The sequence below is a fragment of the Girardinichthys multiradiatus genome, chromosome 7 (genome assembly GCF_021462225.1).
Source record: "Girardinichthys multiradiatus isolate DD_20200921_A chromosome 7, DD_fGirMul_XY1, whole genome shotgun sequence".
NCBI lineage: Eukaryota > Metazoa > Chordata > Actinopteri > Cyprinodontiformes > Goodeidae > Girardinichthys > Girardinichthys multiradiatus.
Genome location: NC_061800.1, coordinates 4,538,568 through 4,564,775, shown reverse-complemented (window position 1 = coordinate 4,564,775; position 26,208 = coordinate 4,538,568). Strand labels below are relative to the sequence as shown.

At 40.2% G+C, this 26,208-nt stretch overlaps 1 protein-coding gene and 1 long non-coding RNA gene across 2 annotated transcripts in view; one reads left to right on the top strand and one right to left on the bottom strand.

The window, feature by feature from the left end:
* Positions 1 to 26,208, bottom strand: part of LOC124871248 (diacylglycerol kinase gamma) — a 183,215-nt gene that overhangs the window by 155,292 nt on the left and 1,715 nt on the right. The gene's annotated exons all lie outside the window — the stretch shown is intronic.
* On the top strand, positions 9,335 to 9,860 carry LOC124871249. The gene is made up of 3 exons (XR_007038983.1): positions 9,335 to 9,431; positions 9,545 to 9,718; positions 9,790 to 9,860. It is a non-coding gene; the product is annotated as an uncharacterized LOC124871249 (long non-coding RNA).

Sequence of the window (26,208 nt, the reverse complement as noted above, 5' to 3'; positions counted from 1 at the left end):
AGCTGACAAAGCCAACAGAGCACCCAGTCCCTGAAGCCTCCCAGCCCGGCACCGAACCAGTCGCAACCAGGTCAGCGGAGCAACAGAACCAAACCCACACCAACAACAAGGTGGCCAATTAAGCCACATCCAACCCAAAACGGCAGGGCCCCGCCCCAAACCATAGAGGCTTCACCGCCCCCCCACCCCGAGACAAGCGGCAACATCTGGGACAGCCAAACAAAACAATAGGGCCAAGCTGCAGCTCCCCCCAAGCCAACGACATAGCAACAGCGACACCACACATCCTTCCATACTTCCATAGCGACATGGAGACAACCACCAACCTAAACACACCACCCCCCAATATCAATCCAGCAGTGTTATTTACTTAATGCAATACATCGTTATATACCATTGGAAGTTACAGCAGAGACGTGTAAATTGTCAACAGAAATGTAATGTTTTTGTGTCTATCTGCACAAAGACTGCAGCCAATGATTATACATTATAATGAAATTCACATGCTACCCACAACAAATAGCTCCAACTTTAAAATAATCCAGAATTAGATAAAGCTTGTGTTTACTATGTCAAATCTTAAAGGTGAACATCTTATCCAAACAACTGATTATGTGTATTGAACTTTAAACAGAAAACAGCTCCAGTTATGAGATTATGACTAAGATGATAGGTTGCTGACTTTTTTGATACTTAATGCGGTTTGCCTAAGTATAAAGAAGGTGTTTATCAAAAATAAATAGAATCCATATTTTTCACGCTACCTAAAACTGGGGCTGCACGATGGTGCAGTGGTCTGCACTGTTGTCCTGCAGCAAGAAGGTCCTGGGTTTGACTCCTGGCTGGGGGTCTTTCTGCATGGAGTTTGCATGTTCTCCCTGTGCATGCGTGGGTTCTCTCTGGGTACTCTGACTTCCTCCCACAGTCCAAAAACTTGACTTTTAGGTTAAATGGTTTCTCTAAATTGCACTTAGGTTTGAATGAGTGCATGGTTGTTTGTCCTGTGTGTGTCTGTGTTGCCCTGTGATGGACTGGTGACCTGTTCAGGTTGTACCCCGCCTCTGCTGGAGATAGGCACCAGCTTCCCTGTGACCCACTATGAAAGAGGTGGTAGAAAATGACTGACTGACCCAAAATCTGTCTCTAATTCCTCCAGAAATGCAGACCCCTGACTTGGAGGAAGTTCTTAAAGACTCAGAAAAAAACCTGAGAAAGAAGGTTTGCCCCCACCTAGTCAGAGAGAAGACTGATCATCTTTCATAAGATTTGTTGGGATTCATGTCTTTTCATTTTGCATTGTATGCTACATTACAGTTGTTTTTGTGTACAGTTTTTTGAACAATTCCTGCAGACATTTGTTGTGCTATTCCTTCTTACACACTGTGGTGGAGCAGTAAACCTATTTAGTAAACTTATCTAAAGGAGCTTTCAGCTTCATTGATAGTTATTCATTTGTCATGATTCGAAATAGGGAGCCTCCAGACATCCAAAGCCTGTAACATAACTAATAGCCTGCCATTCTCAAAGTGACGTCTGGGCTGAAAGAAGTAAGAGTTCATCTATGGACCCAGCCTGTCTCTTGAGCCAACAAACAGGAATGTTGGCGCCGCACAGTTGCAGAGATACAGGCGGTTCAATGACAGAATGTTCCATGTTGGACCCAAGTAAACCAGAACCATTAGAGTCAGTGTTTCCATTTTTTGACATAAGCAGGACTTCTTCTAGCAACATGTAAAAATAGAAGAAAAATATGAGTGTGCCAGCGCAATATTAATGGGCACATGCATATCAGCAAATTACGTACTGCTTCACAGGAGTAATTTAATAGAACAGATCCATCATTAATGTTATTCTTCCTGTGTTTCTGCTGCTGCGATAAGTTAAAATATTTGCAGATTAATAGAAGGAGCGGATGTCCAAAACAACCAGCCTCTTGTGACAGTAGCAGGTCCCCCGAGTAGGAAGGCAGAGAAACGATGGCTGATGTGATTAGGCTCGGCTCCCTGACCGTCTGGGCCCAGTGTGTTTTCTCTTGATTAAAAATCAGAGGAGTTTTGACTGATGCCAAAGAACACGCATATCCAAATGGTAGGAGATAAAAGCATGGGTAACTAACTCACATCCACCAGGGGAATACCAACATATTATTTTTAGAAATAAGTCTCAGCTGAAACAAAAGCAGCCGGAAAATTGACTTTGTAATGTATCTGAGCTTAGGCTTACTACTTAGCCTGTAAAAGATCGCATGACACAAGTTATCAGGATAATAAAATACTACAATTTCTCTACAAAAGGAAATTTGACTCTCAAAGTACTGTGTTGAGAACATGAGTCCTAACATAATTGAAAGCGGTTATTATGAGCCCCAGTTTAAAGGTGAGTACTCAAAATTTGACACAATGTGTCTTTTTTTTTTGAGACCCTTATTTTTAAGAAAGAAAAGAAGTACTTCTTTAGTTGCCCTGTTCTGGTGAAGGAGACAACTAACAAAGACTGCAGGTCAGGCTGGCTCTCTGCTTTCTCCAAATGAGGCAAGTATAAAAAATGCAATATATTGACAAGTCTAACCTGGACTAAATTATTCTACACTGATTACAAGTTATTTAAAGCACAGTTTATGATTCATGAAGAATGCTTTGAGAAATAGAAATGATGATTGTTTATTTGTATCAGTTTACAAAATGCTAAGTGAGCGAACCCAAACATACAGCCAAAGTCATTAAGAACTATCTTCAGCATGAAGAACAAGAATTACTGGAAGTGATGGTATGAGACCACCACAGAGCCCTGATCTCAACATCATGGAGTGTGTCCGGGATTACATGAAGAGACAGAAGGATGTGAGAAAGCCTACATCCACAGAAGATCTGTGGTTAGATGTTTGGAACAACCTACCAGCCGTGTTCCTTCAAAAACTGTGTGCAAGTGCTCGTACTCATACTCATCGTCTTCCGCTTTATCTGGAACCGGGTCGCGGGGGCAGCTGAGCTCCTCACCCTATCTCTAAGGGAGTGCCCAGCCACCCTACGGAGGACGCTCATTTCAGCCGCTTGTATCCAGGATCTTGTTCTTTCAGTCATGACCCAAAGTTCATGGCCATAAGCGAGGGTAGGAACGTAGACCTCCACTTGAGGCAGGAACAGGACAATGACCCCAAACCCACCTCCAGGCTGTGTAAGGGCGTTTTGACCAAGAAGGAGAGTGATGGGTTGCTGCGCCAGATGACCTGGCCTCCACAGTCACCGGACATGGATCCAATCAAGATGGTTTGGGGTGAGCTGGACCGCAGAGTGAAGGCAAAAGGGCCAACAAGTGCTAAGCATCTCTGGGAACTCCTTCAAGACTGTTGGAAAACCATTTCAGGTGACTACCTCTTGAAGCTCATCAGCAGAATGCCAAAAGTGTGTGGAGCAGTAATCAAAGCAAAAGGTGGCTACTTTGAAGAACCTAGAATATAAGATGTATTTTCAGTTGTTTCACACTTTTTTGTTCAGTATATAATTCCACATGTGTTAATTCATAGTTTTGATGCCTTCAGTGTGAAGCTACAATATTCATAGTCATGAAAATAAAGAAAACTCGTTGAATGAGAAGGTGTGTCCAAACTTCTGGTCTGTATAAAAATATCACTGTATTTTCAGCATTAAACTGCATCACTGAATCAATTTTGGAATTAGAGATAAAGTATTGTTTTAGTTTGATACTGACATACAGCCTAAATATGAACACTTATTACTAGATTATTACTTTTCCAGTTAACAATAGCATGATTTTACTTGTTAAGTTTTTCTATGTGAGCAAATTAGAGCTTAACTAGCCAACAGGGTTCATCATTTAAACATTTAAACAGAACAAATAGATAACAAAATATTTCTAAACTCCCCTTTGTCCATTCCCCTGTAGGACTTAATGTGTTCTCAGTAAGGCACTTAATTAATCCCAGGACAGATAGGTAGTGTATTAGCTGTTTGGTGATTAGATTTAATTGCGTGATTAGACTGCACAGGCATAATTAATTCTTCTTGTTCGTATGGAGTAACCCAGTTTTATTTTACTGGTAGTGTTTCTATTGACGTAAAGATGAGACATATTTTATCAGTCCTTGGTTTAATCCCTTCTCTAGTGCTTGTGTTACTCCTAAAAAACACATGCCCCTTTTCCAGCTCCACATTACAAGGTTCCAGCTTCACATGTCTGTACTCTACTCAGTCTTACTCCACAATGAATCTGTAGCGTGCAGAGTACCATGGACTTGCTGACGGCAGGATTTATTGCAAGTAGCCCCACCACTAACCGTTGTGTGCTGTGCCACTTACTGTGTGACACTGTCACCATTAAAGTAATCTGCGTGAAACTATAAAACAATAAATAAATACTTAAAAACAAATAAATGGAATACAAACATTGTTTGCTTCATGTATGAAATGATGCACTGCTTCCCCCTCCTCTGGGGACTTGATTAAGTGCTATACAAGTACAAGGCATTAACCATAAGGACCGTCAAATAAACTTCTGAACCAAACACTTTTGAGAAACAAAAATGTATAGATTTCCATGTGTCCCAGTGATCCAAAACTGTCAAATCAGTGTACTAGATGACACAGATTTCCTTTTTTCTATATGGACTTTTGTATGAGGTGTTTCATGGCGGTATTGTTTTGTGTGTTTTGGTGAAATGTATATGCATCTGAACAGCTGATTTCATGTGTGATCAGCTGGTTTAATAAATGTTGTGTTGCCTTTAAATACAGCGCCCCACCTGCATATAATTCAGACAACTAATGTGTCCTTTTTTGTCTTTCAGTCTTCAGGCATGGTTTATGATTTGTGAATAGTAAAATCATATTTCGGTTTGACCCGCTCCAACCATTGTGGTCCTAAAATTATTGTAGTTGCTCTTGAGTTTTATTAAAATTTCTCTGCACTACCTCAGTGAAAGCCTATTTCTCCTAGTCCCATGGCCATTCACTGAACATCAGTTTGTTCACGTCAGATGTAGTCCCTACTCAGCCCCGATCGTACATTTTTAGGAGCAGGAACAAAAAATGTAGGTACCAAAAAGCCAGCAATGCAAACGCCCATAAAACGGGCTGAGTGAACTGGAGTCGACTCAAGTAGAGCCTGTGGAAAAGAGGGAGAAATGCTAAAAAAGGTTATAATCAGTCTGACAGAGAGAGGTACCCCCAATTCTTGTGGTTTTTAGTATAACAATGGCCACCAATGGACAAACTTTATCAGTTTATTATTTTACTTAGTACTCCTACACATAGCCCATTCTAAAATGGCCAAACTCTAACACTCAGTAGTTAATTCTTATCTCCCCAACAACCCCGCACCATTCCAAAACCTTTGTGAAGAGCCTTGAGACGACGTGTTGTGAATTGGCGCTATATAAATAAAACTGAATTGAATTTCCATTTTTCTAGTTTTGGATGTGCTTCTTTGAACAAGCTGCGGTTTAATTGCAGTATTCAAATAGTTACCACTACATTTAGAACCCCAATTAAATATACATTCACCGACCACTTTATAAGGTACACCTTGATAGTACCGGGTTGGACCCCCTTTTGCCTTCAGAACAGCCTTAATCCTTCATGGCATAGATTCAACAAGGTGCTGGAAACATTCCTCAGAGAATTTGGTCCATATTGACATGATAGCATCACACAGATGCTGCAGATTTGTCGGCTGCACATCCATGATGCGAATCTCCCGTTCCACTACATCCCAATGGTGCTCTATTGGATTGAGATCTGGTGACTGTGGAGGCCATTTGAGTACAGTGAACTCATTGTCATGTTCAAGAAACCAGTCTGAGATGATTCGTGCTTTATGACATGGTGCGTTATCCTGCTTTATGACCTGGCGCTGATTAGAAATTTGCCTTGACGGGCAGTTGGACAGATGTACCTAATAAAGTGGTCGGTGAACGTAATTAAAATCCTATGCAAAACCATTCTCGAAGTCAGTTTGTTGGTCTGAAATGTCATCTGTTTTGACTGGGACTTGAAATTCAACAAAAATTAACAAAAACTGCAGGTAAGATGGGTGGAAATACTTTCAGTATGGCTTTTCCCCTACATTAAACCACAAGATAAACCAATTGTTTGAGTGTATGTAGATTTTGGGGAACATTTAATTTTTCTCTGCTGTGCATTTCCACATTTTAAACATGGATGGACGGATGATCGGTCCAGTGCTGTAAAAAGTGTTCAACTAAACAGTATCTTAGCAGTTAGAAGACAAACTTCACTGTTAGTTTTTGTACATTAACCACTGAAAAATGTCATGTTTTTGCTTAATCCTGTTAAGGGAGGGTTCAGCCTGTTACCACTGGTTGATGTGCTGGGTGAGAGGTACACCTCAGCAGAGGTGTCAAGCAATGATGTACTTGGTTACTTTATTTAAGTAGCATTTTCTGGTATCTGTATTTTACTTGAGTATTTATTTTTCTGAAGACTTTTTACTTTTACTCCCTACATTTGAACATAAATTTTAGTATTTACTTCTATATGTATCAATAACGACATGACATAAAACCTGTAACAAAACAGAGGGAAAATCAACTTTACAGAAACAAGGCGTCCAGCAGGAGCACGGTTTGTGACAGAGACACATTAATGGTGACATGGAAATGGGGTATATCCTTCTTTGGTTTTGTATTTCATAGGACTTGGCTTCATCAAAAGCCATCTGAAGGAGCAACCTGTGGTATAGCTGCTTGGAGTTAACCTGAGGAATGCCCTGCTTGATGATGGAAAAATGTCCTCTCCATCTGAAGACTGAGATGTGTCACACTGACCTGGCCTGCCCAGCTGATATCATGCATGTCCTGAAGACTTTCTTAGCAGTGTACAATTTGTCTCTGATGCGCAACACATCCCTGGCTGTCTCAGCCTGCCTTCTAGAGGCTTTTTAGGATTGCAGGACTCGTTTTCAGACCCAAAAGGGCACGTCTTGATTCTAAGAACTTTGAGAATCAACTTTTGCTGAGGCTTAATGAAACACAGTTTTAAAGATATGAGTGAATTCCTAACAAAATAAAAAAAAAAGACTTTATTAGATTTGAAGTTTCCATTTTGATTATGTCAGAATTTCTATTTCAAATTCTATTAAAATATAATTTATGTCTAATACAACTTTAATTTATGAGAATACCAAAAGTTCTAAAAGAAGTATCCAACCTGCTCATGCAGAATTCTGTTCAGTTCAAATTTGATTTGCAACAAAACTAGACCAAGTCAGTATTTTTTTATCTTCTCTCTAACAACGAGTAGGTTGTGAGCAAAGAGGAAACTAACCCATTTTGTGAGCATAGAACTATTATTTTCTATTTTTCGAGTTTCCAAAAGATATTTTGTATCATGGAAGACAAAAAGTATTTTATTACTTTTATACTTAAGTACATTGCAAAACCTGCACTTTTTTATTTTTACTTAAATAAAGGAGTTCAATCAGTATTTTTTTTTACTTTTAACAGTTGTTTTTTACACAGGTACTTGTGTAAGAATGTGAGTACTTTTGCCATCTCTGCACCTCAGACAATTCTGTTCATTGTGATGCCAACAAAGAGACAAGAAGCTAATTATGTACACAGCCTTACCTATACACTGGAGAGTGAATCTAACGTGTGTTTTTGGTGGAGGAAAGCAGAGAACCACCCATAGAAAAGTGCAACAATAAAACACTCAGACATCTTCTGCAAGTAACACATAGATGTATTAAACCCTGCTTTCATAGCTGAGCTGGAATCCTTTATGTCTGACTCACACTACAGCGAACACTACACTTTGCAGCCTTTCTGCAGATTTATGAAGTTACACCAGTCACTAAACTCTGGCCCTTGAAGCTCAAAGGACTCAAAGAGCTTAAACAGAGAAGAATCTTGTTTGGATCACTTGCTCACAGATTCCAAATAAAAGACAGACTGACTCACCAGGACACACATAAACACCACAAACTGAGTTTTTAAAAATCTCAGATTTGCTCACTAAAAGATCTATTTGAATGGGAAATACAGCTGGAGCAGAAAAGACAGGGCCTAGGTCTAAAACCTCTGAACATCATACAGTGTCTCAAAGACTCTTCTGGACTCCTGTTCTAAAAGCACCACGTCATTCAGTGAAACAATAGAGGAATATATATATTTTTCCCAGGTCAATTATATGCAAGTCTTTCCTGACCAAATATGGTCCTTTCTAGGTCCAAAAAAGTCGTCACGGGGTGAACTCACCCAAGTGCCATCAAGTGAAATGAGGTCAGCTATTTTTGGACAGAACTAAGCTAATTTCCCATGACATGTAACTTTAATGTGGCCAGCCAAGACTTGACAGTCAGACATAAAACCTTTGAACCCATTCAGATTAAACAAAGAGGTAATGCAGCGTTCTGCAGAGTTGAACACTGTTAATGTTTATTCACTAGCATGAGTAATTATTAGTATGTGGAGTCATGAGGAGCAGCAGTGATGCAATTGTTTTACATTACCTACAAGACATCACCATCCCTGCTAATTATACAACTGTGCTGTTGTAGAGATTCTATCTGCAGATACTATATTGTTCAAGTGTTTATTTTAGAGCACAGAAACAAAAAATGTTACCTCCAATAACTCCTTTTACTGTGAAGCAGGCTCAAAAAGTGAAACAGCGTCCTACTTCTCCCTTTCTTGTGCTCTCCTTCATCAGTTGCTCTCTTTGCTGCTGGGCTACATGGAGACGGGCACTAATGGGCTGCACATGTTTAGTGATGTACTCATGAAAAGAGAACAAAAGGGAAGGTCTGTATGTACACTGTGCTAGTGCATGACAGAAAGAGACGCCCATCAAGCGTGTGGGGCCAACCCTTTGAGCGGACAGGGATTCTGTTTTGCTCACAAGGTTGCCCTGGCAACTGTGTCGTCACAGGAGCTCACCACAACGGAAAGGAGAGTGAAACAGAGATCACTACTGTGCACTGATAAAGATTTTTTCTGCTTATGTCTCCTCTGTATGTATAAAGCATATAAAACAACAAATGGGTTTAGATTTGGTGGCTTTACCCAGCTTGTATCCCAGTTAGTGTTACCACAAACAAGCAATGTATTACATTAAATAACAAGGGTTTTCCCAGAAATATTTTTATAGAAAGCAAAATTTCAATCTCTACTTGAATTGAATAAAAACAGAACCAGTGAAGGACAAAAATGGATAAAGAAAACGACTGAAAATGTTTAGAAGAACAAGGAACAAATTATCATATACAATTAATAAACATACTGGTGTCAGGATCTGGAGACATCTTCAACCTGCTATTAACACTCTACCAACACTAGGTGCCGCCAGTAGGAAATTGCCGAGGACTGACAGGTGTGGCTCGTTGGTTCATCAGCAGGGGAGCATTTAGGGGATGGATTGCCAGCACTTCGTTGCCTGAGTGTTTTGCCCTCTGTGGTAAATCTTCCTGGCCAGCTCTGAAACCTGTTTTTTGCAAGTTTTGTGAAAGAACATTGAATATCTTTTCTCTGAACTAGAAGCACTAACTGCCTCCTGTTTGCCCGTTCCAGGTGTGACTTCTGGCTGATCTGATCAAGACCCAAATCTCTGTTTGTTGTGCAGACTCCTCCCTGGACCCGGACTGAACCTGGCTGGTAATCCGTGATCTTCTGGAACCTGGCAGGCTGTGTTCCTCTTCCTCCTGACTCTGTGCCCTCTCCCTGGTGGATTCCACGTCCCCACCAGTAAGACACGCTGACCTTTAGGCCACACTCTGAGGTTCAGTTTCTAACCGTTTTCCCTTTGTTTCACGCAGTGACAGGGATTAGGCTCGCAGCTCTCCATTTAGTATCTGACCATGTTTCAATAAACTTCAACTAAACTGTTTTTGTTTTCTGAGTGTCTCTGCATGTGGGTTAAGTCAGCAATAAAAACCATGACAACTACATAGAAAAGCGTGATGAAGCCTAATTTTTCCACTCTAAATCTTCAATGTCCCGGTCTTCGAGTATATATGTGATCAGCAGGTTCCTGTAATACTTGGTGACAGAAAGAGGAGATGTTCAGGCTTTTGATTTAGGTGTGCTGCTCGGACTGGACAATACTCAGAACAATGGGACAATTCCAGGAGCTCAGTGAAAATCCAAGAGGGAAAGGCATAAATCAAGTAAAGTTGCTGGGAAATCCTTTTGGAACCAAGACTTCTAATGTTGTACTCAGTCTTACTCCCTCATAAAGGTTTTTACTCCATATCCATGCTGAACTATGAGATTGTTACATAGTTTTACGTTGTTGATTTTCTATTATTTTACTAATGTTAATTAATTGGTTTCCGTTTTCCGCATTATTCTTTTTATTTTGTTATCATTCATTAGTTGATTGGTTTATCAGTTTTCTTATTTTCCTTTTCCTTTTTCTTTGTTGTTTAGTTGAATGTTGCTAGCTTAGTTATGGAGCTTATTGTCAGGGTGTGCGTTTGAGGTAGGACCAAAGTGCAGAGGAGAACCCCAGGACACGGTGAATTAAGGTAAGATGGTTTTAATTCTTGGCCATACAGAATCTCGACAGCAAGTTACACGACCAGGACACCAGAACAGACACGACAGCAAGTCAGGGGAGACAATGATACAACAAGGAACCAGAGGGGAACTAAGGTAGCTAGGAACAAATATACTTACAGAACAGCAGGGAGAACCAATCAAGAACAAGACCAGGTAATTAGAAGAAACAAGGAACAGGTGGGACAAGGCTGCAGTACACAGAGGAAACACAAGGATCAGACCAGGTTTACACAGACAGAGGACAAATACCAAGTGAAATAAACAAAACACAAACACAGGCTGGGCATGACATAGCCCCCCCACCCATAAAGGTGGATCTGAGATGCCCCAAGGTTCCACAAAAAACACCCAACCGAGGTGGGCAGGGGTGGCAGAGGAAGGCGGGCAAGACAGAAAACAACAAAGTACCCGTAACAGGGTCAGAAACACAAAACTACCCGAACCGGGCCAGGAACAAAAAACAAAATAGAGTTCAGGAGGATGGCCGGGAGGGCATCCCAGTGAAACCCAGAGTCCAAGAGGACGGCCTGGAGGCCGGCCGAGCAGAGTAGATGACCCTTGGAGCACGCAGTCAAGAGGCCAGCTATGGAGAGGCCAGCGGTGGGGCTAGAGAAAGCGGTGCAGAACTGCTGGAATCCTCGGTGAGGCTGTGGAGCTCTGGAGGGTAGCCCTGTAGATGTGTGACGGAACCACTGAGGCACAGCAAATGAATTCTGTCACCCCTCACAGAACTCAGGAACCCGAACTGGAGGCGGTTCGTCCTCAAGCCCCTCTGGAACAGGAATCAGGAGTGGAGGCAGCTTGTCATCGAGCTCCTCTGGGACAGGAACTGGAAGTAACTCGTCCTTGAACTCCTCCAGAACGGGAACCAGATATGGAAACGGCTGGTCCTCGAACCCCTCCGGAACAGGAAGTGGAGGCAGTCCGTCCTCAAACCCCTCACGGACAGGACCAGGAACAGCTCTTAGAGGACACCCCAGAGAAACACAAGGAGATGTGCAGGACGAAGAGGCTGATCAGCAACCGGCAGCAGTGGTGATGGCTGATAAGGAGCTGGCAGCGGCGCTGATGGCTGATCAGGAGCGTAACCAGGAGCTGAAGTCGCGCTGACCTTCAGAGGAGGCAGGAGCTGAAGCGTCACGCCTGCAACGCCGTTTGTGGTCTCGGGAGGAAGAGTAATCAGGAGGCAAGGAGTCAAGAGGCAGACGGGCTGCTGGGGAGACATGGAGCTGAGCTGACCTGCGCAGAGTTAGTGCGAGGCACCAAGCATCCTCGGATGAAGAGGAAAAAGCGGTATGCTGGTGTCCTCGATGCCGAGCTGGCCTTTCACACTGGGGCAGACAAGAAGAAGTGTGGCGTCGCAGGCTGGTACCAGGAGGAGGGATCACCAGTTCGAGCCTCTGAACAGCGACTGCCGCTCATTCACTTCCTCAGCCTAGCAAGAACTCTCGTCCGGCGCATGCCAGAGATACTCCCACAGCATGATCATCTCCCTACCCTCTGGTATTTGGGCTGGTTCCTTCTATCAAGATATGCGTTATTGGCTCTTGTATTTTGACTGTAAAGTTGAACCACTGTGTTAAGAAATTCTCGTGTTCTGGAGAGAAGTTGTTTGGCTTTATTCTGTGCAAGTGTGTAGTGACTGCTGTTTGGGAATGCCGGTGCACAAATTCACTCCTCCACCTATTGTTCTATAATACAACCTCATTTGGCTAGTTTTCGTATTACCTCACAAATACTGAAAGTTGTTTGATTTATGATTCCTGATAATCAAATTGTCCCCCAGTTTGTTAGTTGGACTAAAAAGAAACTAAGTTTATTAATCATTTTAATATTTAATAATTATACTGAATTATGACTAATAATTAATATATTATATATAATTAATAATAGTTGCTGAAATCTAAACATTTTTGGCAAACATTGTTGTGCTACAATATGTAAGGCAGTCTGCCACCCTTAGATAAAAAGAACTTGGTCATGATGTTTAGGAACAACTCAGAAGCCACCTAGTCTCAAACTTACCTTGTACTAAAAACAGCTGGAACACCCATGCTACTGTACATAGTTAAGGCAGGATTACATTGTCATTACTTGAGATGGTATTGACCTTCAAATGCAACTTCATTTTGCAGCTGCTGACATTGGTCACCCTGATTCCTCTGGTGATTAAATATGTTTGAGAGCATCAAAGGAGGCTTTCAAACCTAAGAACAAGACAAAAGGCTAACTTTAGTCAAAAGCCAGGCTCAGGCCAACCCCCCTCCAAAATAAAGACAATTTTAATTAACAATATCAATTATGGCATGGCAAGGAGAGTGGTCAAACATCACCTGTCCTTGCAGTAACATAACTTCTGAAAAACAAAGCAGCAGATCTTAGTTTTGAAAAACTTAGTTTTCAGCATCAGCATCTGAGTAACTGACCACATAAGGCAGTGGCCTCATAACTCTATAAAACAACAGCTGCTCAGTAACTAGTGGTGTAGAGCATGGAATACACAAGTACACAGAGTATGCTCGTATTATTCATTCATTACAGTGTACTTCTAACTCCACTCCACTGACCTGTTCTTCTCTTCTTCTCTCTGAGTAGCTGAGCAGTTTCTCTCCCAGCCAATGGTTTCTACAGATAAGGCACTTATCCTGACTGCCTGATGTAAAACAGCTGAATGTTTCTGACAGTGTGCAGACACTGCTGCTACATTTTTGGGTGGAAGAAGAATGACAGAGCACTCTTACATGTCACTTGAGAAAATAGAAGCAGTTTAACATTTGCAGGACAGACTGCTCGAGGAGAGACAAACAAAAAATGTTCTAACGTCTTGATTAAGGCATTTTAAATTATCTGTTTCTAAACCCCTGGCTAAATTCTTGATCCCTGTCGTTGGTTGTGTCAGCCACACCCTTAATGATAGTCAACAAGCTTTGTGGCCACATAGCCCTTTTAAAAAACACAAGCCTAATAAGCTGGTTAATTAGGCAGGCTATCTGCCCAGGTAGTGAGTCTACAGCAGCACAACTGCCTAAGAGTAATGCAGCTCATAACTGGTCAACTGTGTTTAAAACAGCAATGCCTTAATAATGATGAACGTTGAATGGCACTGCTTTAGTCAGCAAATTATGACTGCCATGTTTAGGAATACAATGGGTCTTTTTCAGCCAGCTGACAGTACAGTGCTCAGAAGAAGGTGGTTATGTTACTCCATGGTCTATTCTACCAGAGAAAACTCCAGTTATTTTGTTACTTTCTTTTGCATTTGGCATCTAATTAAAAGCAAAAATAAATGTTAAGAATGGTATTAAGAGAAACTGTAGTGGTTTCCCATTTAGTATATCTGTGTTTATTTATGTTTTGGTATTTGTTCACCTGCGCTCTTTGTTTACTAGTTTATTTTCTCTGTTCCTCCTTGTCCTGGTTCCCTTTCTGTGGTTTAGGTTTTGTTTATTTACAGTCAGGGTTCCTTTATGGGTTCTTTGTTAATTATTAGGTTTTGGTGTTTCTTCTATTCCCTTTAGTTTCTCAGTTTGCTTTAGTTAATGATTATTTTAGGTTCTTATGTTTCTTTTGGTTTATTATCTTTGTCCATAGTTTTGCTTTGATCTGTTTTCCCTGAGTTTTGTTATTTATAGTTTTGTTTTTGTAGTCAGGTTCCTTTGGTTATGTTATTGTATAGCTTCCCTCATGTTTTCCCCTCTGAATTTATGTTATGGTTTAGCTCTCGTGTTTCATTTTGTTTCTAGCCTTGTCACCTTAGCAACTATTCACATTCCCTCAGTTCTCTACAGCCTGGTCCACACCTGAATTCTATCTCCCATGATTTCCTATCTCTCATTCTCATTGGTCCATACTCCACATCCCTCTCTTCATAAGCTCTCTGTTCTTGTTTGTTCCTCGCTGGTTCCTTCCGTTCGAATCCCCATTCATATCTCCGTTCTCCACCCATGTCTATGTGCTTTTTGTACCATGTTCCTGCTAAGCCAATTTTGTAAGTACCTACAATGTTTTGCTTCATTTTGGAAGAACCTTGGAAATAAAGCTGAAGACTCCTTTAAACATGCTTCTGCCTAGCTCTTGTCTGCACATTGGTCACTCTAAACCACAGAACGCGACAAGCATATCTGTCCTTAGTACATGCTTAATTGTGATCACATTTTCCGAATGAGAGATAAACTGATATTAGCGAGGTTTTAGTGGATTTATTAGTCATTAAAAGACATGTTGCATATATAATGGTGTAAGCAATTTGCATTGCATCTAACCCTAATGCAATCTCTTTCATTATTTCAAATCCACTTTACTTCAGTATTCTTTTAGGTCTGTGCTGATAAAAAAAAACAAAAAACACAAATGCACATTTCTACAACTATTCCTTTTTGTGTAAACTCTTTAATTGATTATAAGTAAGGAGTCGGCAACAGACCTGAGGAGAGCAGTTCCATATGAGTCCCCTTGCTGAAAGTGTTGCCTCTGTGCTGTTTAATGACCTTCACTGACTCCCAGAGCATGTCGGTATTAAGAGAGAAGAAGACAGAGAACCAGAGAGGGCTTATTTATGCCTCTGTGTCACTTTATATTCACTCAGTCTGCTTTGTTCTTTATGCCTGTAAAGGTAACTGTGCCAACAGCTGTTTGTACTTCAGTTTGTGTTTTTCTGTCCCAAAAACAATGGAAGTTAGTCAGTTTTGCATGTTTTTGTGCCACATACGTTTCAGTGCCTTTTGAGGAAAGCACAAAGAAAAATCTCCTTTAGCCAGACTGAAGCAAGGAAGCGATTATTAACTTTTTTATTACAACTTAGTTAATCAGAGCTCCAGGTTCTAAAGGCTCCTGCAAAAAGCAGTGCAGCCAAATCAGGATACTGATCATACAGCGATAACAATGAACAGAGGGTAAGGTAAACTACAAAAATGTTTACAAAGAGAGCGGTACAACATAGAGAGCTGAACCCACATTTCAGAAGCAGAGGTTAAAGTCTACAGTGCCTGGGGAAACATATTAACATTTTGTAACCTTCCAACTTGAATATATTTTATTGGTATTTTTTGATAGACCACAAGTAGTGCATAATTGTGAAGTTGAATGAAAATAATATTTGGTTTTCTTTCAACAATGTTTTTTGTTATCACTAGTCTTCCACAGATTTGTGGAATGCATGACTAACAGGTCTCCTGTCCTCAGACGTTCCTTACTTGAGCAGGACATTTCTGCAGCTCCTCCTGTTACTCAGGGCCTCTTGGCTACTATTCTTGCCCAATCTGTCAGTTGGTGACCATGTCTTTAGACTTTTAAAGCAGGGTTGGGAACGTGGGTACCTTGGTACATTGCTGACCTGTTTGTGGACTTGTTTGTGGTTTGTCCATTTGTGTTGTGGCAGTTGGTTGCCCGGGCATTTATTTCTGAGCATTTAGGTAAAAAGGAATTTTATAAATGCACAGCACAAATACTTTTTTATTTGTAAAAAACTGAGTTTATGATTGTAACATAGGTTCACCTTTGCTGGGTGTTGTAAATGACAGCTGACTTTAGAGAACTGAGCAAGATAATTTGGGCAAAGCAGGACTTCAGAACAGGAAATACATCCAAGTATATCTGCAGCAGGAAGCTGGAGGGCTATGCAACCAAATGTTTAAATGGATGCAGCAGTTTTTCTGTGTCAAACATCGATCCCTTACATCATAAGGGTAATCTTCAAGACTCAAGCAATTCTAAATATAGACATGTTGCTATACATGCTGTGTCTGAGCTCGTTGAACAACTCTAATAACTTTCAACCTGGGCCTGTTGCGATTTTGTGTTATGTGGCTGCTCTTTAATGGGTCTTATTGTTAAAGTGTGATCCCTTTTACTATAAACGTCTCTCAGTAACTGTTGGATTGTTCTAAGACCTGCAGGAACAAGGAGAAAAATCTATCAGAAAACATTTCAGCAAAAACCAAGACCGAGCAGAACAACTCAGAACACTCTGATGTAGCTTTCAGTCAAACAGAAAGTGTGACTCATGTCCACTTTCACACTCACCTTCCTAAACCTAAATCTTCTTGGCTGTGTTCAGTGTGTATTTTCATATGTTTCATTGGGTTCCGTCCTGTCTGATCAGCTGAACTAGCATTAGTAAAAACCCATTCATGTGTTCATCACATGGATACAACTTTAAAAGTACAGCACGCATGTGTGTGTCTGAATTCACTTCATCATTGTAGATGTTTTTACTGCTTTAGCTTTGTATCATGTAAATGAATAAAATAACCCATTTCTATTTCAATAATGTTATTCAGCTTAGGACATATGGAAGGATCTGTACCACAGTTTGGTCACCGAGGAACACCAATTACCCTAAATCCTAGGGTTCCTGGGGTCCAGAGTTCCTATGCTCTGTCAAAGGAGTGTCTTTATTGTAGCTTCCAGATACTAACCATTCACATTTTTCAGTGGATTCAGTTTTATTAGTGAAGAAAATTTAAGTAAACAATTAAAATGATCATATGAACCTACCTAGTGTTTGCTTTTTTTAAGTGGCGGTCATCATAGACATCCTACCAAGCCTGCAGACTTTAAGCAGCTGAATTCATGTCACATTTTTATGCTTTACATTTTCCAACATCTGTCAATCAGAACAAGCAATCCACTTTTTAGTGGTCAGGTGCTGTGCCAAGTATTTCATTCACATGGACAATACTGTTCTATAAGGGTTGTAACAATGTATCCAGTTCACAAGATGAGATGATACAAGATATTAGGTTCGTAGCATTGAGACGAGACCAGATTTTATAAATATTTTGAGCAAAACTTAGAATATCCAGGTTTTATTTTTCACAAACAAAAATAAATATTTCACAAACTGTAAAAATACGTAATCACTGTGGAGTATTACAATTCGAAGTTGAATCAGTCCATATCTTAAGGTTTTTCCTAATTTAAAAATGGTCATTAAGTAGGAAAAGTATAGAAACAATCCCCCTATTTATTTCCATAAATACAATTAAGGTTTCCTGAATCTAAAACTGTGATTTAAAGCATCTCTGTTTAGTTTAAGAAGATGAATTTTAGCTTTTCATAAGTCTGAATGTTTTACATTTTAAACCAGAGATGATCAAATGCAGACCAGGCTCTTTGAAATAGCTACAAAACACATATCAGCTTTAGTGGGACTAGCTGTTAGACTAGCTGCTAATAACCAATTATGGTATTCCTACAGGGCTTACAAATCAGACGTACTGACCTCCCATTAGTCTGACACCCTTGTTTCGACTAAACACCCAAAATGCTCCCAGGTAGACAATTTAAAGGTGGTGGAGGCTTCTTTAATGCTTTTGCAACCAAGCGCTGTCAGCAAGTACATTAAGTCCTTACGAATTGACTTTGTCAACTCAACAGGGCACCTCAAGAACTACTTCCTTTCTTACATCAAAATAAGTCTGAGGCATATGCAAAGCATTTACCACATGAGCCCCTTTTCCACTGAAAGTCCTGGGATTTGAATTCCTGGGATTTTTAAAAAGGAATCCCAGGGGTGCTTTTGGTTTCCACTGCTCTGAAAGGCCAAGAAAAAATTATTTAAATCAGTCTAATAAATTGTCGAGAAATTGTGAAGAAAATTGCACTACACCTCCAGTCCAGCAGGTCACGGTAATAAGGAACCAAAGGCCAAATAGGTAAAGCCTGACCGAGAAGCTCATATCCCGCCATTTGTTCACAAAACAAGGTAGAGAACACACAGCTGGCTTTTTTGTTTGCGGTGTTGTAGTACATTGTCCTAGACCTCATCGTCCATCCAACTATTGTATGTCCTCTTCCTTTGGTCCATTCTCGATCACAAGAAGTACCATAAAATATGAATGTCGAATAAAGTAGAAACCTACAACAACATGCAGGTCTTTAATATGTCGGATGAGCCGAAGTCAGAACACCGCAAGACGTGGTCCACCAGTCATCGTTACTCAGCGCACAAACCCTCCCCTCAACAATCCCGGGGTAATCTAAAAGTCCAAGCCCCAAACCAGGACCTTTTATCCAGGAAACTGTGGACGCAGGAAATTGAAATTATTGGGGTAAAATTGTGTCCAAACACATAGAACGTACCTGCAATGGAAGAGGGAGTATGCTCACAATAAATAAGACATACATCAGGTTCATGAGAAATATCATGACGTTTTAATATTGAGAGATATTACGCTCCAGTTGGCCAGACTTCAGCCCACAGCCTGTTGGCTAAATCTAGCACATTTGATAAAAAGAAAAGAAGTAAACATACAAGCCATTACTGTCCATGACCACCCCCACCCGCAGAATATCTCTTTTTCTAACCACAAATTCATTCTTCACATCAGACACAGAAAAGCTGAGTACATAAATAAAGAGAAAAAAAAACTTTCCAAACCAACCCTGGCTTGATTACTGCCTTACCTATATAATCAAGAAATCACTTAAATAGAATCTGTCAGACAACATGAAGTAGGCTAAAATCTAAAAATCATACCCGAAGAAATTGAAACCCTTAGACATTGGGGCACCAGCAAATCATGGTGAGAAGCAGTATCAATCAAAGGGGAAAACATAAAACAGTGAAAATCCTTCCCAGGAGGGATCAGCCAAGCAAAATTACTCAAAAAGCTTGCTGACCACTCATAACAATGGCCACCAGCGGGCTCTATATGAACACACTTTATCAGTGTATTATTTTACTTAGTACACCTACACATAGCCCATTCTAAAATGGCCAAACTCTAACACTCAGTAGTTTAATCTAACCTCCCCAACAACCCTATGCCATTCCGAAAACTTTGTGAAGTGCCTTGAGACGACGTGTGTTGTGAATTGGCACTATATAAATAAACTGAATTGAATTTAATTGAATCATCCAGGAGGTCACAAAAGAACTCGGAACAACATAAAGCTCCACAGGCCTCATTTGTTCAGTTAAGGTCAGTGCTCAGGATTCAACGATAAAAAACAAACGGCCTCTGAAAATAACACTCTGAAGGAGAATATGCGGCATTCAGTTTGTGACCTTAAGATAAAGGGCACTTGGTTAACGCAGCAAGACAATGATCTGCACTGCAGTGTGTCCCAAAATAATTTGGGTTTTGGAGAAGCCTAGTCAAGGCCAGACTTAAATCCAGTTGAGATGTTGCGGCATGACCTTAAATGTGAAAATCCTCCAATGAGGCTGAATTAAAACAATTCTGAAAAAAAGAGCAGGGTATACTTCCTCCACAGCAATGTTAAGACTTATTGCCAGTTATCACAAAGTGTGGAAGGCAAATGCTCCCAAGGGCGGTTTAGAGGGCAGTTCTTTTTTAAATGGAGCCGTGTTTATATGGATTTTTTTTTCCTTACTAAATAAATTCTGCTTACCCAGTTTATTTTGTCTAATGATCTGAAAAAAGTGTGACAAAAAAGCAAAAACAGGTCAAATTTGTAAATGGGAAATGCTTTCTCACAGCACTCAACATCCTGACTACAGCACACCGCATAAGGGCTCCAGTTTTTAACAAGTTAGACTAAGTTCAAACTGTTCCACAATTGCTTTGCAGTCATGTGCATGTTGACTATTCTGTCCTTTGCTGGCTGCTGTACACATAAGGTCTTGCTCACTTCCAGCCAGGTGATGGAAATTAACTCGGTTTGCATATTTAGTAAATGCATGTCGTTTTTCTTTGAATTTGCCAGACATTTAGATAAAAATATATCTACAGGGAATGTGTATTTCATATTCAACTGATGACAGGATTACAAGCTGATAATGCACCACAAAGATGTGTAAGCCAGGCCTGAAACATCTTATTACCATCTAGGTCTGATTTGCAACATGACAGAAGCAGCATTGTGATTTAAATTAACCAGCCGCTGTTACACCAGCTATGTTTGTGATGCTTCTGATATAATCTGAAACCTCAGGATCAAGAGAGTCCACATCAAGTGTAAACAGACTGATTCTGATCCCTTGTAAGGACTACAGAAGACACACATTAATGTACTTAAGAAATCACTGCATCCTATTTCTATTGTCCCCATTTCCAATTAGTTTTTTTCTGTGTCTCTTTCCCTACTCAGGTGTGTTCTCACCTTGTAACTTGATGAAGGTCATTAGTAATCCTCTTGTGCTAGCCATTTGCGCCTGCAGCAGGTGCACACCATGGAGTTTACAAGGAGAAGAGAGGCAAAGACAATTGATGCCACACTGACCAGAATCAGTAACACTCAAACCATGAGAATGCTGTGAATTGATCTGTGATTAATTTTGCTGCAGCCAAGGGTCACATAAGGCTTTCTGTTCTCCAAGCTACTGAGGATGTAGCCTCACAAATACCACAAGTATTTATGGAAGGACTGGGTGTCATGGCAACTGGTTGATTGTATGTAAAACGCAGGGGGAAATGGAAAGCCAGAATCGACACAACAACTGATTCCACTATATTCAAATAAGGATAGCAAGTCACACATTTACACGTCTCTTGTCCTAGCTGAGATCTTAAGGTCTGTGTTCATGGAAGAGGATCCTGAGTGAGATACTCCACTTAAAGGGGTCAAATCCAAAGACATGTGAAATTACAGAGAAACTAAGGTTAATGTCATACTTACTTTATTTCAGAGAACTGGGGTTTGAGTCAGTGTGGATTAAATTAGAATCTGTTTACGATGCAATTTTGACCTAAAACTTTCAGGTGTCTGTTAGAAATTTACAGATGAAAAGAAATTTTCTTCTCCATTATCAAGGTGAGTGCAAATACACATTCGGAATCAACAAAATAATGACTTCATGAGAGGAAAATTAGGATTTTGGAATTGTCGTGTCAGATTCCAGATCTAGATACGATAGAAAATCTTTGGGCTTATCTACTGAGGGCTATGGACCAAAGATGCTCTTGAATGTGTTAGAGTTGGAGAACTTTCCTGGGTAGAGTAAATGTTACCAAGTCAAAATGTGGATTGCTAATGGACTCTTACCAAAGAAGACTGAAAGTTAAATCAACAAAGAAATAAGTTAAGGATGTACACAATTCTGCAACTGGGTTGTTGCTCCTTTGTAATTTCTTTTATTACTTCTAAGAGATAGATTTTTTTTTTTGTTTGTTTTTACTGATTTTCATGAGATCTATATTAGAAATGTCAACAAGCTGCTGGAGGACATACTAATCACTTTTCAATTCAATTCAGTTTATTTATATAGCGCCAATTCACGGGCTGGAATAGTGTAGGGTTGTTGGGGAGGTAAGAATAAACTACTGAGTGTTAGTTTGGCCATTTTAGAATGGGCTATGTGTAGGGGTACTAAGTAAAGTAATAAACTGATAAGGTTTGTCCATCTAGAGCCCACTGGTGGCTTTTGTTATACAAAAACACCACAAGGATTGAGGGTACCTCTCTCTGTCAGACTGATTATAGCCATTGGAAAAGAAAAGGGGTCATACAGGTAGCAGAAATGGAGGGTGTGTCTGCACCTCAACCATAACTGAGCCGGTTTAGGCTAAACTGACTCCCCTTTACTCCGTCCAACAGGGAGGGAGGAAGGCACAGGTAAAAATAATTGGAGTGTTGTTTCCTGTTGCGTTGTGTGAAAGATGGATAACTTTAAAATGGGCTAAGTCAATTCAATTGAATCATTTTCCTCACTTCCCGTTCTTCTACTCTCTAATTATGCATCATCTGCAGTTACTGCTGGTATTATTTTTATGTTCTCACTCTCTTCTTTTCTCCATAGCAGCTACACCTGGCCCGTCCTTTCTGTTTAGCTGTGACACCTTCCTGGAGGGGAGCAATGGCTAAGCTATTGCTGCAAATAACTTCATGTTTGTTTTCCTTTAGAAAGTAGACCTGTCTCTGTTGTTCTTTGTGTAACTGTGTTCCTCTCGAAGTCAAACAAATGAAGAAGCTATGGCTGCCACTAACTGCATATACTTTATATATTTTACTCAGAGCTTATGTGTTTAGCTGTATTCCTCTCCTAGATGAACCCAGTAAAGGAGCTACTGCTCCCATTAACTCCTAGATTTTCTTTTGCTAATGTAGACCACACCTAGATAGTAAAGGGGAGATGGAAAATGAAATGGGGAACCCTGATATGTGGCTGGAATTCGAAACGGTTTTCATAGATCATTGGTTCAGTTTTCTGTGTCTGGGTCTGTTCTCTAACCCAGTTGCAGCACTTCTACTGAGTCAGGTTCTGCTGAAGGTTTCTTTCTGTTAAAGAGAAACTTTGAGACCAACTGTTCATGTACGAAGTTTTATTTTTCAATGTTTTTTTTGTTCTTTGATTCTTTCTCATTGGCTTTTTAAACTAAAACAAGCTGTCACTTAAGCCTGTTTTAATCACTGAATCCAATTCAGAATCCACTAATGTCTATTTTCAATTTCTTTCATTCCCAGCTGTCGAGATCAAAAAGTAATTTTTTTTGTTTTTGGTTCAGTTTTTCTTGTGCTGTAAATCTGCCAGTTTACATGGATGGGATAGAAAATGTTTTACGTTTTTGATAACTTTTGAATTACTTTCCACAAAAAATAACAACTAACTAGAATCAGTGTTGACATTCATGGCTTTCATCAACCATGGAAAAATGTATGCTCACATATTACATGTCTATGAAAATCTTCAAAATACAGGTCCTTCTCAAAATATTAGCATATTGTGATAAAGTTCATTATTTTCCATAATGTAATGATGAAAATTTAACATTCATATATTTTAGATTCATTGCACACTAACTGAAATATTTCAGGTCTTTTATTGTCTTAATACGGATGATTTTGGCATGCAGCTCATGAAAACCCAAAATTCCTATCTCACAAAATTAGCATATCATTAAAAGGGTCTCTAAACGAGCTATGAACCTAATCATCTGAATCAACGAGTTAACTCTAAACACCTGCAAAATATTCCTGAGGCCTTTAAAACTCCCAGCCTGGTTCATCACTCAAAACCCCAATCATGGGTAAGACTGCCGACCTGACTGCTGTCCAGAAGGCCACTATTGACACCCTCAAGCAAGAGGGTAAGACACAGAAAGACATTTCTGAACGAATAGGCTGTTCCCAGAGTGCTGTATCAAGGCACCTCAGTGGGAAGTCTGTGGGAAGGAAAAAGTGTGGCAGAAAATGCTGCACAACGATAAGAGGTGACCGGACCCTGAGGAAGATTGTGGACAAGGGCCGATTCCAGACCTTGGGGGACCTGCGGAAGCAGTGGACTGAGTCTGGAGTAGAAACATCCAGAGCCACCGTGCACAGGCGTGTGCAGGAAATGGGCTACAGGTGCCGCATTCCCCAGGTCATGCCACTTTTGAACCAGAAACAGTGTCAGAAGCGCCTGACCTGGGCTACAGAGAAGCAGCACTGGACTGTTGCTCAGTGGTCCAAAGTACTTTTTTCGGATGAAAGCAAATTCTGCATGTCATTCGGAAATCAAGGTGCCAGAGTCTGGAGGAAGACTGGGGAGAAGGAAATGCCAAAATGCCAGAAGTCCAGTGTCAAGTACCCACAGTCAGTGATGGTCTGGGGTGCCGTGTCAGCTGCTGGTGTTGGTCCACTGTGTTTTATCAAGGGCAGGGTCAATGCAGCTAGCTATCAGGAGATTTTGGAGCACTTCATGCTTCCATCTGCTGAAAAGCTTTATGGAGATGAAGATTTCATTTTTCAGCACGACCTGGCACCTGCTCACAGTGCCAAAACCACTGGTAAATGGTTTACTGACCATGGTATCACTGTGCTCAATTGGCCTGCCAACTCTCCTAACCTGACCCCCATAGAGAATCTGTGGGATATTGTGAAGAGAACGTTGAGAGACTCAAGACCCAACACTCTGGATGAGCTAAAGGCTGCTATCGAAGCATCCTGGGCCTCCATAAGACCTCAGCAGTGCCACAGGCTGATTGCCTCCATGCCACGCCGCATTGAAGCAGTCATTTCTGCAAAAGGATTCCCGACCAAGTATTGAGTGTATAACTGTACATGATTATTTGAAGGTTGACGTTTTTTGTATTAAAAACACTTTTCTTTTATTGGTCGGATGAAATATGCTAATTTTGTGAGATAGGAATGTTGGGTTTTCATGAGCTGTATGCCAAAATCATCTGTATTAAGACAATAAAAGACCTGAAATATTTCAGTTAGTGTGCAATTAATCTAAAATATATGAATGTTAAATTTTCATCATTACATTATGGAAAATAATGAACTTTATCACAATATGCTAATATTTTGAGAAGGACCTGTATATTATTGATATTGTGTAATAGGGACACAGGTGAAGGACTAAAAGAAGGAACCCCCAAGGGATACATGGAGGCAAAGAAGGAAGCAAAGCAAAAAAATTAAAATAAAAACATATTTATTTCCTCCTGTTCTATGAATCGTTGAGATTATCTGATGATTTCTTTTGATGTGATATTTTTCTTTTGATGTGAATTTTAAACTAGTTAACCAATGACAGTTATTGAACCTCATTTTTTCAACACTAAAATGAAAACAATATCTACATGCTGTTCAGCACCAGATTATTTAGACCCCTGATAAAATAAGATTTAAAATTTATATCATTCAACCAAGAGGTTAATTTTTCATAGGAAAAGAGACGCCTGCTTCAATTTCAAAGGACAGTGAATTTATAACATATGTATAATCTGCAGTTTTAAACCTAAATCTGCCAGAGGTATGAATGATTTTGGAGTTAACTGTAAACATATTAGAACTTTGTTAAACTAAATCAAGTAGAATTTAGATCTACAGACTAATACGTCCACGAAAGGTTGTTTTAATATATATTGTATATAGATTCTGAAGGGTTTAAGTAATTAATTCATCTATCAGAAAGGAGGACAAAATGCAGGACTAGAAAGCTACACAGACAAGTGATTCATCAAGGTTTAATGTGTTTAAAAAACAACTTTATTTTTAGCTCATCTGGTATGTCATACAAAGTTGCATAAGTTTATAGTTGACAGCGTTCTACTGTTCTTCTATTAAATCAGTATTACTGCAGACAGAAACCTCTGCCCCTGCTTACGGTTGTAGGAAGGATATGAATGAGGCCAACCTAAAGGCCTCAGTATGCTTTAGATAAACTGTGTGTTAAACTAGGAGGCCTCCTGTTCAGCAGCAGAGACAGAGCTGACTCAATTTTCTTAGACAATCTCACTGATGTACATTTGTTTGGAGATTAAAGTACTGCTGGTTTTCCACATCATTTCTGTCCCTTTGTTTGCTACAAAATAAATCCATGCAAAGGCAGAGTGCAGTAGATTTTATAGAGGCAATAGGATGCAGCCATGGGAATATTCTTGAGTATTCTGCGCTGCCTCTCTTTTTCCCGGAAAAGTATGCTTATTTTAGCTCCATTTGATGGGATGCAGTTCTGGATTTCCAGTTGGGGTAGAAGGATAGCCTCCGATGTTCTATGGCAGATGAGCCACATGATCACCTGTGGTAGAGGTACCCAGCAGACCTGAACTACAGAGTATGTCCTATGCAATGTGGTATGCCTGCAGACGGAGCCTGGGCAGCAGAACCATTAGCTGGAGATGGCTTAAAGCTGACCTGCAGCAACTGCTTTTAGCTGCTAATGCTTACCACTCAAAAGTCAGAGACAGCTGTATTTTTGTTTATGATAAGATCCTCAGGCACGCCCAGCTGGATGTATCAGCCCTGCTAGCAGCTAACATCTTTCTGTCCACATAACA